At 51.8% G+C, this 11,436-nt stretch overlaps 1 long non-coding RNA gene across 1 annotated transcript; it reads left to right on the top strand.

The window, feature by feature from the left end:
* The first annotated feature begins 229 nt into the window (after nt 1–229).
* LOC119870063 lies at nt 230–11,125 on the top strand. Its single transcript, XR_005355111.1, has 3 exons — nt 230–291; nt 4,197–4,329; nt 8,697–11,125. It is a non-coding gene; the product is annotated as an uncharacterized LOC119870063 (long non-coding RNA).
* Nucleotides 11,126–11,436: the final 311 nt, after the last annotated feature.

Below are 11,436 nucleotides of genomic sequence, written 5' to 3'. Positions count from 1 at the left end.
CCCAGAGAGGCTCTGTGACCAATAAGGCCACACAGTGGCTGCCAGGTGAGCTCGTTCTAGGAACCCTTGGTGAGGTCCCTGGACCAGCAGCAGCTGCATCATTTGGATGTTCATTAAAAACACAGACTCTCAGGCTGAGCCCCAGATCTATTGAATCTGAATCTGTGTTTTTATCAGGATCCCACAGGTTGGGGCACCTGGATGGTTCAGTTGGTGAAGCGTCTGCCTTCGGCTCAGGTCATAGTCTCCGGGTCCTGGGATGGAGCCCTGTGTATGGCTCCCTGCTCAAAGGTGAGTCTGCTTGTCCCTCCACCTCTGCCCCTCACCCCTATTCACGCCCGCTCTATCTCAAATAAATAAATAAAATCTTAAATCCCATAGGTAATATTTATGTGTCCTAAAGTATGAAAAGTCATACACCTTTTCTCAAGGGAAGTCTCACCGTCCCCGTGGGAGTATTCTGAGCCTAGTTCCAGGGAGAGAAGACGTAGGATGCCGGACACCAAGCCTCACATGCTGGCTGATGAAGAACAAGATTTAAGGAAATTCAACAAATATTTACTGAACCTCTGTCCTGCCCGGCACCTGGAGCCGGTGCCCCTGCTTCTCTTCCTGAGGGTTTTCAGGGCTTACGCTTTGTAGCCCCAGTCACCTACACCTTGGGGAACAAGTGGCCCCTTCATGATTTTCCTCCTACTGGTCCCAGTGTTCCTACTTTTATACAAGAGTCCAGAAGAAATGTGAAATGAAAACAGACACGCCTTGGGAGTTTGACTTTTCGGACCCAGGACCAATGGGATCGAAATGGGTTTCATGGATGTCTGCATGTGAGTTTGTAACCACCAGACCGTCCGTCCTGTGCCAGGTGCTTACACTCACATTGTGTTTCCCACCTGGGATAGAACCACAGTATATAGAATTGGACTCTCTAATCCATAGCTCTCCAGTCACTTTTTTCAGACTATCCCTCATCCACGCTTGCCAATAAAAGCCACGCTCTGCAGAGATACCATTCCCCCTGGCAGTGGGCAGTATGGATGGAAGGTTTAGGGCAGAGAGAGAGATAGAGGACACATGAGTCGCAGGCCAATGAGACATTTGCCCAGCACCCATTGTGTAATGGAGCCAAGAAGCCAGGGAGTTTTCTGGTGAGGTCAAGACACAGGGTCTGAATAGACAAGAAAAACCAAGGCTTTGGGCTCCGGCACAGAATTGATCATGTGCCTGGGTGGCTAGTGATAAGGCAAGGAGGGCAGCCTGTTTCATGTGTCAGGTGGCCCTGGTGGCCAGACACCACTGCATTTCAGGCCATGTCATGTCATGCAGAACGATAACAACCCTCGGCAAAGTGAACAAACCCAACCGGTGTGAGCCCCCGCAGCGCCAAACACCTGGACTGTCGGTCAAGGTCTCACAGGGGAACATGGTGAGGCCACGACTTCCCCTAAGTGCTGACTCCCAATCCATTCCTTCTTGTGTGTCAGACAGACCCAGCATGGGGCCTCAGGCCGGGCAACGTCTGTGAATCTCGGGCCCCTGTGGGGGGGCAGGCACAGCCACCTGGTGGAAGGAGCCAGAGTTCCACGAAGGACTGTGGCCCAGCAGGCAGCATGCTCGCTGGCGCACAGAGGGGGAGGCAGTGGGGCTCATTTCATCCTCTCCAGGGTGTAGGCTCCTCACCTCTGGGTGAGGAGAGGGGCGGGGGGCAGCGCTTCCTGCCGGGCCTGCTCCCAGGGTCAGTGCATTGAAGCATTCCCTAAACTGTTAAGTACTGTTCCCAAGACAGAGAGCCTTGGAAACAGGGTCGGTGTGGCTTTAGGTCCATGCCGCACGGTCTGCGTCTCCTCCTCCTTGACCCTCTTGGGGGGGACTCCACAAGGTCCAAGCCTGGGGAGCACACCTGTTCGTGTCTCAGTTTCCCTGTCACGCAATCTTTAATACACCTTAACTCGTACAATGACTCGATGTCCTATTGTTCACTAGAGCTCAACATGAGATGTAACAACCTGAAGGTAAAATATAATAACGTGAGGAATGACGATATAATATTTATATAAGTTTTGCCTATTTTCAGAGGCCAAAATGAATTGTTGCTGACCTCAGGGGCCCCACCCGAGCCATTCCTGGACTTACTCCATTGTCACCCACTAGCTCTCTTTCCTTGCTCTGCCCCCTGCCCTGTGCCCTCCTTCATTTTCTTAAATCCCCCTCTTCCTAGGACCCCTTCTTTTTTTTTTTTTAAAGATTTTATTTATTTATTCATGAGAGACACAGAGAAAGAGAGAGAGGCAGAGACACAGGCAGAGGGAGAAGCAGGCTCCATGCAGGGAACCTGACGTGGGACTTGATCCTGGGTCTCCAGGATCACACCCTGGGCTGAAGGCGGTGCTAAACCGCTGAGCCACTCGGGCTGCCCTAGGACCCCTTCTTTTTATGCCTTCTCTTGCTTTCCCTATAGGAGTCTTGGTTCAATTCCAAAGCTGGAAACAGCAGGTGGAAGGCAGCAATCGTGTGTGGGTTTCTTCGGGCTTTGAGTCTCAGGAAGAAGCACTGTCTTAAAAGACAATGTCCACTCTGGGCAATGGTGGTGCTGGGCATGGACCCGGGTAGGGCCAGGGCCCGACTTCTATCCAGGTCCCGCGACTCTGGGAGTGGACCGTGTGAGCTGGCAAGTCTGCACTGTGGGCTGAGCCCCGCTGTGTGCAGAACCCTCCCGCGGCCAGGCCTGTCACCCACCCATCACGGCCTTAGATTAGGCCCCTCGACAGCACCGACGTGTGATACCCGCAAGCCTCAGCTTCCTCTCTTCGTGCAGCAGATCAGGCAGTAGGAACAGCATGAGCAAAGACCCTGAGGTGAGAACACATTCTGTTCTCTTGGGCAAAGTGGAGAAGGAGGAAGAGGACGATTGTAGACCAAGTAGGTGCCAGCCCTATGAGCTGTGTGGTGTGTGGAGATAGCAGTTAATTTCGTAATGGACAGGGGGGAATGAAGGCTCAGAGAGGTTCTGAGGGTCAAGGATGCTCAACTGGTACCTTCCAAGGTGGTAATTGCGACTCCGTGATTTAGAAACCCACACTCTTTATGCCACATGGCACTGCTCCTCAACTCTGAGACCCGGGCCCCCCTCAACGAGATTGGGCTTAGGCTATAAGTCTGGACCCCCAGGGATCCTCCCTGAAAAATGAAGAGGATGGGTCTGAGCTCCAAGGATGTGCCTCTTGGACATGCACTGTGGACATGCCCTTGAATATGCTCTGTGGATGAACACCACAGACAGGCACTGCAGGTGTGCAGTGTAGATGCACACCGTTGGCACGCTCCATGGCTATGCTCCATGGACACACTCCATGGAGAGACAAGCTCCACAGATGTGCTCTGTAGACACACATCATAGACATGCCCCATGGATGTGCTCCACGGACGCGCATCATAGTCGGGTGCCACGGATGTGCACTGTGGACATGCACCATTGGCATGCTTCGACATGCTTCGTGGGCATGCATCGTTGGGTATGCACCGTGGCTATGCACCTGGTGGTGGTTTTGGCAAGTACACAGATGAACATTTTAAAAATTCCTATTGCTACAAATTTATTTCAGTGCATGTTAGAAATACGTGTGTGTGTGTGTGTGTATAATGAGCGATCAAATCCATGCTTTCAATAATGAATATTATGGAGTTCTCTTTTAAACTGCTCAGCCACCCAGAGATCCGAAAATGGATGTTTATTTAAAGCAAGATACTCTGGGACACCTGGGTAGCTTAGCGGTTGAGCGTCTACCTTCGGCTCAGGGCGTGATTCCGGGGTCTTGGAACTGAGTCCAGCATCGTGCTCCCTGCAGGGAGCCTGCTTCTCCCTCTGCCTGTGTCTCTGCCTCTCTTTCTGTGTCTCTCATGAGTAAATAAATAAAATCTTAAAAAAATAATAAAGCAAAAAAAAAAAATAAAAATAAAAAAATAAAAAAATAAAAAAAATAATAAAGCAAGATACTCAATCAGGTATTATGTAGATCTTGAGGCAAGTGGTTCCCCAACAGCTTTGTCTGGAGAGATCAGGATTCCCTGCTCTCCGACCCCTCTCCCACATCTGGGGTTCTTCAGTCTGTGATGAACCGTGGACTCTGACGATCTAGAAAAATTGGGTAGTGGCTGAGAAAGCAAGCCTATTTAAATGTACATACTGAATCACGCAGGTCTGGACCTGATCCACGGAAGACTTCTTGGCTTTGCATGTGTGACCAGGTGTGCAACCCATCATCAAACACCGGCCTGATTATGGGGCTTAGGAAGCAGGAAGCTGGCACCCAAGGAGGATGAGCCTTGCAGGTGGGAACCTGATCTTGGCGTGTCGTATCTGGTGTATATGTGTGATATATAGTCATTTCTATGCCTATTAGGTTGCGCTGGAAAGTATTATTTTCTAGCTGGAAGCCAGTCCCCTCCTTTAAGGGATGAGAAAACGGAAAGCCAGACAAGGCGAGCTGTCACCCAGCCTGAGCCGAAAGAAGCAGGGCCATGTGTTGTCTCCCCACCACTCGGCCAGGAGCCACCTTGACAACTAAACCACTCATTATATTTTATCTTCTGGATGGTTTAAATAACTATTATTATGCACATGTTTGTTTTTTTTTTTTTTCAAAAGAGTGTGTTTATTACCAAACCTCATTAAATTGCCTGTGTCTCGAGCTGGTTCCCCATCCCAGCCTCGGAGGGAAGGAAGGAAGGAATTTGGCTGGACACAGAAGCATTCCCTTCCTACACGATTACCTAATGCTCTCTGTCCCAAACAGGGTGCTAGGGAATCTCTGGGCAACCAGTCTGACAGGGAGGGGGTTTCCAGATGACTCACGGGGCAGCAGTGAGCACAGGTGACCCCAGGAATGTAGGCAGGGCCCTTCTGGGGAGGCAGAAAAGGGTGGACCCCCGTGAGAGAAAGGGGGAGATGGGAAGCACAGACTCTGGAACTGGCCTGCCCAGGTTTGCATCCCAGCTCTGTCGCTTGCTGTGTGATCTCGGACAAGTTAAAGAGCCTCTCTGGGCTTCACTTCCCTCCTCTGAAAGTCAGAATTTTCTTTCTTTCTTTCTTTCTTTCTTTCTTTCTTTCTTTCTTTCTTTCTTTCTTTCTTTCTTTCTTTCTTTCTTTTTTTTTTTTTAAAGTCAGAATTTTAACAATAAAAATCTACCTTAAAGGGGTGCCTGGGTGGCTCAGCAGTTGAGCGTCTGCCTTCAGCTCAGGTCGTGATCCCAGGTTCCGGGATCAAATCCTGCATCGGGTTCCCTGCACGAAGCCTGCTTCTCCCTCTACCTATGTCCCTGCCTCTCTCTGTGTGTCTCATGAATAAATAAATGAAAACTTTTAACAATAAAAATCTACCTTAGGGCCTCATTCTGTGGCCCAAGCGAGCTGGTCTTAGAATGGCACCCAGCATGTAGTGAGATGTGTTGCTAATATCTCAGATCTTAGATCCAAGACCCTGGTCAGGCCACAGCTGCAACTGTGCTCACGCCGGGACTTTGGGCCGCTCCTGCACTCCTCTGGACCTTGTGTTACCTCGTGTGAAATCAGGGTGATGACGGAGATTACCTGGTGGGAGGTAGGAGCAGGCCAGGACACAATCCCACAGCCTGGCACAGAGGGAGCCCTGGAGAAAGAGGAACTTGCATTAGCTGAGACTCCTGTCCACCTATCACTGGGGCCTTGTGACCTCACATGGGGAGCACTCGGACGGACCCACAGGAGTGGATGCCTGTGACCGCTTGGGTGGGGAGGGGGCAGCAGAGGAGCAGAGTGGAAAGGGCCCATGGCGAGGAGCCAGGAACACTGGGTCTGAGTCTCCCAGTGCTGCGGGCACCGGATGACCCAGGGCAGAGACCCCCACCCCCACCCCCGCCCACTTCCAGGGCCTCAGCTGCAGCAAGCCTACAGAGAGGAGCGGAACCTCATTAGTGGTCTTCCAGTGAGGCTTCCTTGAAGGTGCCACTGCCTAAGCTCCCCCAACCCACTTCCATCAGATTTTTAAAATAATAACACATCTGTTGCACCCTTACCACCTACCAGGTACTTTATATGCACCAGTGCATTATCTCAGTTAACCCTTGCAAACCCCTCAGGTGGGCACACGCTGCAGGAGGGGACATGAAGCTCAGAGCGGTGACGCAGTCTGCCTAAGGCCACACAGCAAGCTCGCCGTGGAGCTGGGACTTGTACCCGATTCTGAGTGGCTCCCGAGCCTGGACAGTTACTTATTTATTTATCCTTTAATTTTGGAAATCATTACAGATGCCCAGGAGATTGCGTCTGTAGTACGGTGTGGTTCGTACCACCCTCCACCCGGTTTCCCACAATCGTTACATGTCACACAACCACGGGCCAATACCAAGGGTACGATGTGTCTCGATGTGACACGCCGTCCTCTTCCATTTTACGTGCTTGTGCAGAGCTGCGTGACCCACGCCACCGTGAACACCCCCAGCCGCTCCCTCATTGCAAAGATCTCCCTGGGGGCTGTCCCTCGTAGTGCCCCCCTCCTTCCCTCCCACCCGCCATCCCTGACTCTCGGCCACCACCAGTCTGTTCTCCATCTCTGTAATTTTGTCACCTCGAGAATTGTTTTGCAGATGGAACCGTAGGCTTCTCAGGTCGACTTTCACACTCACCTAATCCCCCGTGATCTGTGCGCCCTGCTGTGGGTTATCAGTGGTTTGCTCCTTCTCCTTATTGTGTCGTGGTCCATGCTGTGACCGGTCACAGCCTCTTTCCCCATTCGTCCAGTTAGGGGACCTTTCGGTGATTTCTAGGTTTGGGCTATTACAAGCAAACCTGCTGTGAATATTCGTGGATCGCTTTGTGTGTGGACCTAAGTTTTTGTTTCTCAGGGATAAATGCCCAAGTGTGTAATCGCTGGGTCAAAGGGGAAGTGTATACTTAGTTTTGTTAAAGAAACTGCCAAACTCTGTCCGATAGTGGCCGTAGCATTCCCAGCGGCCGTGTCCGAGGCATCCAGCTTCTCGCCAGCACCTGGCATGGCCACTGTCTTTTTAGTATTAACTGTCCTAACAGCTACACCGGGGTGGCTCGCTGGGGTCTTGATTCTCATTTCCCTAGTGACTGGTGATGGTGACCCTCTTTTCATGGACCTATTTGGCATCTGTAGATCCTCCCCCCTGAAATATCTCATGCCTTTGGCCCATTTTCTAATTGTATTTTTTTTTTCTTTTTAACTGTTGGGGTTTGAGAGTGCTTTATATATTTTAGATACGAGTCCTGTGTCAGGCGTGTGGGTTAAAAATATTTTCTCCCGTTTGTAGCTCATCTTTCCATCCTCTTGACAGGCTTTTTTTTTCCATAGAGCAAAATTTCCTAATTTTGAGGAAGTCCAGTTTATCGATTTTTCTCTTTTGTGGATCGTGCTTTGGAGCTTGGAGCTTTGGGGTGAATGAAAAAGCGGAGATTTGGAGAGAATGGGAGGTCTGAGAGAGGGCAGGGGGAAGCCCCGTGCATCTCTCCTTCCATCTGTCTGTTTCTGAGTTATATCCTTTTTTTTTCTTTTTTCTTTCTTTCTTTTTTTTTTTTTTTTTTGGAGGAGGAGGAGCAGGAGGAGAAGAAGGAGGAGGGGGAGAGGGAGGGAAGAAGACAATCCTAGCCCTATGGCCCCAAGACAGTCTTCTACATTTTCTTCTAAATGTTTGATAGTTTTCTGTTTTACTTTTTTTTTTTTAAGATTTTTTATTTATTTATTCATGAGAGACGCAGACAAAGGGAGAAGCAGGCTCCCTGCAGGGAGCCCAATGCAGGACTCGATCCCAGGACCCTGGGATCACGCCCTGAGCCAACGGCAGACGCTGAACCGCTGAGCCACCCAGGTGCCCCCCCATGGCTCTTATATAAGAAATTGCAAGGGTTTTAGGGTCTCTTTGCTTGAACCAGAGGAAAACCAAATACATTTCTTTTCTTTTTTAATATTTACTTATTCAAGTAATCTCTACATCCAACACGGGGCTCGAACTCGAGGCATCCTTATGTTTTACTTTTTAAGTCTGTGATCCATTTGGAGTTGATTTTTGTAGGAGATAGGAGGTGAAGTCGAGTTCCTGCTTTGGCCTCTGGATATCCAATTACTCTGACACTATTGTTCAAAAAGCCATCCTTCCTCTTTCAAACGCGGACCTGTGATCAGGACACTTGGCCACCCCGATGCTCTATGTATTCGAGATTCCAGCAGGATATTGTTTGAAGAAAAAATGTTGCAGCTGAAATAGTTTGAAAACTGCTGAATGAGAAGATGCAGACGTTCTCCTGGCTCTAGTATCTTATCTAGTATCTTCTAAACCCTGGGGTGATGCATGGAGCCCAGCAGCCGGCTTGAAAGCTCCCCCCCCCCCCCCCAGAAGGGACTCCTGGGTTCCAGCCTCAGTGCCAGGCCCCTCCCGGGCCCTCTGTCACCATGTGGGCTCTCCTCCCCAGATGGGGCCTCTCACTGCAGAAGGAGTGGTCTGGGGCCTGCAGGCTCATTAGCAGGACTGGTGACATCCCTGGCCAGGGGGCATGAGCTTGCAGGGGGGCATGAGCCTGCAGGGAGGCAGGTGGCCTGGAGCTGGCACAGAGGGTGAAGAAGGCACAAGGGGAGACCTGCCCTGAGGACTTGGAAGGGTGGCTTCGCACGGCAGTTTTCAATCCTTGCCTCTCCTTGCAGCTCTGAGGCCGGAGGACTCCCCCAGACGTGGCAGGAGAAGCTGCAGAGGGCCGCGGGGGCACGAGGAACGCGCCTCCTGTCCCCCACCCCCAGCGCACCTCGCACGGCAGGAACGCCCCAGACTCCTTGATCCACTGGCGTCTCTCTCCTCGCTCTGCCATCCTACCGACTGCGATGAGACCTGAAGGCCACTTGTCAAAAATCTCTTATTTTAGACAAGAAAAGGCAGCTAAAAATAGTAGCATGCGGAAGGTCCCTTCTCTGATCAGTGTGGTGCTTTAAGTTAGCACAGCACGGTTATCTTCTGTCTTGGGCCTCCCAACCACCGGTGAGGCCACGGGGGCCCAGATTATTGTGCCCATTTTATAACTGGGGAGCCTGAGGCCTAGGAAAGGTCAAGTGACTTCCCGGTTCACTTTTCTGTCTCCCTCCACTAGGCCGAAAGCTTGGAGGGACAGCTGAGGTTTGGCTTGTTTACTGCTCCCTCCCCAGCTCTCAGCACGGCTTCCAGAATCTAGTAGTTGCTCAGTAAACACTCTGCAGGCGAGCACAGTAACAGGCAGCAGAGCTTAGGCACACAGTCCCCGCAATTCTCTTTTTGCAGCAAGATCTAGCAAATCACAACAAACGACAGGAAGGAGTGTCCGGTCCAAGACCTTCCGAAGAAGAGAGAGGCACCGGGAGGCCAGATCCAGCCTGCGAGTTAAGCGGAAGTGTCACCCTCTCCCTGGAGGAGCTTCGTTCTGCGGCACAAGAAAATTCTCCTTGATTATAAATGTAGGGTTTGACAACAAATCAGGAAGCGTTTGTGAAAATTCATTTTACACCTTGTTATGTAAGTAGCCACATGGTACCTGCAAGCGTGCCTCTTGGCTCACAGAGCCCGAAATAGTGACTGTCTGGGCCTTTGCAGAGAACAGTTGCCGACCCCCCGCTCTAGAAGGAGAGAAGTGGGAGCTCACTGCAAGCATTGAGGGTGATGGGAGGGCATCTGGATAAAACAAGGAGTGAGATTCTCAGAAGTCACTCAGGTAGGCAACTCCGATCCCAGAGTTCTTTCTGCCCCGTGTCACAGCTTCTTCTGGGGACCCCGTGAAACCTCACTGGGAGAATTCTCTAGTGTAATGTGGCCCCCTGGAGTCCCCCACCACCCACACGGTGGCTTCTGGGGTGACCACATGCTCTGCAGCCAATCGGCTCCCCTGGAGCTCCGCCTTCCTCCTGCCCAGCTCAGCCCAGGACACCCTGGGTGCTGGCCCCTGAGAGTTGCGTGGGCCTGTGGCTTTGAGAGTGAAAGGGAGGGGCCTTTGGAGAGGCACCAAGTTCACACCTGCTTTGCCTGGCGTGACCTTCGATGGGCGGCCCCGGCTTTCCGGCTGCCAGCCTGGCCTTGCCAGGGCCAAAGGAGGATGCTTCAGGCAAAACCCTCGCACGGGGGAGGCTCGCTCAGGTGGCTTGGGAAAGGCACCCACTGGAGGGTGGGGACCTGAGGGCTCTTCTTCCGCCAGCTGCTCTGCTCGGAGGAGGCTGAAAAATCTCTCTGTCCTAGTGTTCATCTTGAAACATGAGCCTCAACCTGAAACGCTGACGTCCTGCCACCTGGCCACGGGTCCATCCTACACCTTGCCTGAGAGAACGGCTCCTTTCCAAACCATTTCATCTGCGTATCAAACGCAGTTTCTGAGTCAAGGTCTGAACACATCGAGGCACCGTTTGTAGCGAGGAGTGTTTTATTGAGGCTGCTTTCCTGTAGCAGAGTCGCGGAGGCTGGGGACGCGCACACTGCACAGGACAAGAACGCAGGTGTTGGGGACCCTGTCGGGAGCACGCGCGCCACGGCCCCACTCACCTGGCTTGGGCGGATGCGTTTTCGATTCCTAACCCCACATGTGACTACACTCGGCACATCTTTATGGAACACGGGGAGGGGAGCTATGTGGCGACAGCACGTGCCCTGTCAAGGTTTTGACGCTTTGCGTATTTTAACTTACTTAAGCCCCACAATGATCCTACGAGGTGGGTATTGTTGTCCTCGCTTACAGATCAGGAAACTGAGGCACAGGGGCTGAGAGTCTTGGTCAGGGGCGCGCATCCGGGGCACCCTGCCCCACCACGTCCAACCATTTCTGCTGCCCCCCAGAGGCTGATCTCTGCTCAGCAGGACCTCTGTGCTTGGCAGTGGGTTCCAGCTGCTGGCTGGTGTTTGGGGAGCTGCCCCAGGGAGAAGGTGGCAGGTGGCAAAGGGCAGGGCTTGCCTGTGCGGGTCCCTCCCCTGGATCTGGGGACCACAGGCATGTGCTGCTGGTGGTTCGATGCCCGAAAACCATGGCTTCGGGTATTTTGTTCGATATTATGGTTGCTTATGGTGGGGGCTCATACGGTGGTACCAATTACTCCCCCACAGCCATGTCACCTTGTGGGCTGATATTTTTTTTCACTAAAAGTTTTAAATTGCAGTGAAATATACAGAATATAAACTATACCACTTAAGCCATTTTAATGCAGTTTCATTAAATTAATTTATTTAGAGACAGAGAGTGCAAGTGTGGGGAGAGGCAGGGGCAGAGGGAGAGAGAGAATCATAAGCAGACTCCCTGCTGAGCATGGAGCCCGATGCAGAGCTCGATCTCACCACCCTGAGATCATGATCTGAGCCGAAATCAAGAGTCGGATGCTTATCCACCTGAGCCATCCAGGCGCCCCAGCACTTAAACCATTTTTGGGCGTATCATGCAGTGGC

The sequence above is a fragment of the Canis lupus genome, chromosome 2 (genome assembly GCF_011100685.1).
Source record: "Canis lupus familiaris isolate Mischka breed German Shepherd chromosome 2, alternate assembly UU_Cfam_GSD_1.0, whole genome shotgun sequence".
Taxonomy (NCBI): domain Eukaryota; kingdom Metazoa; phylum Chordata; class Mammalia; order Carnivora; family Canidae; genus Canis; species Canis lupus.
This window is presented reverse-complemented; position numbering and strand designations above follow the sequence as displayed.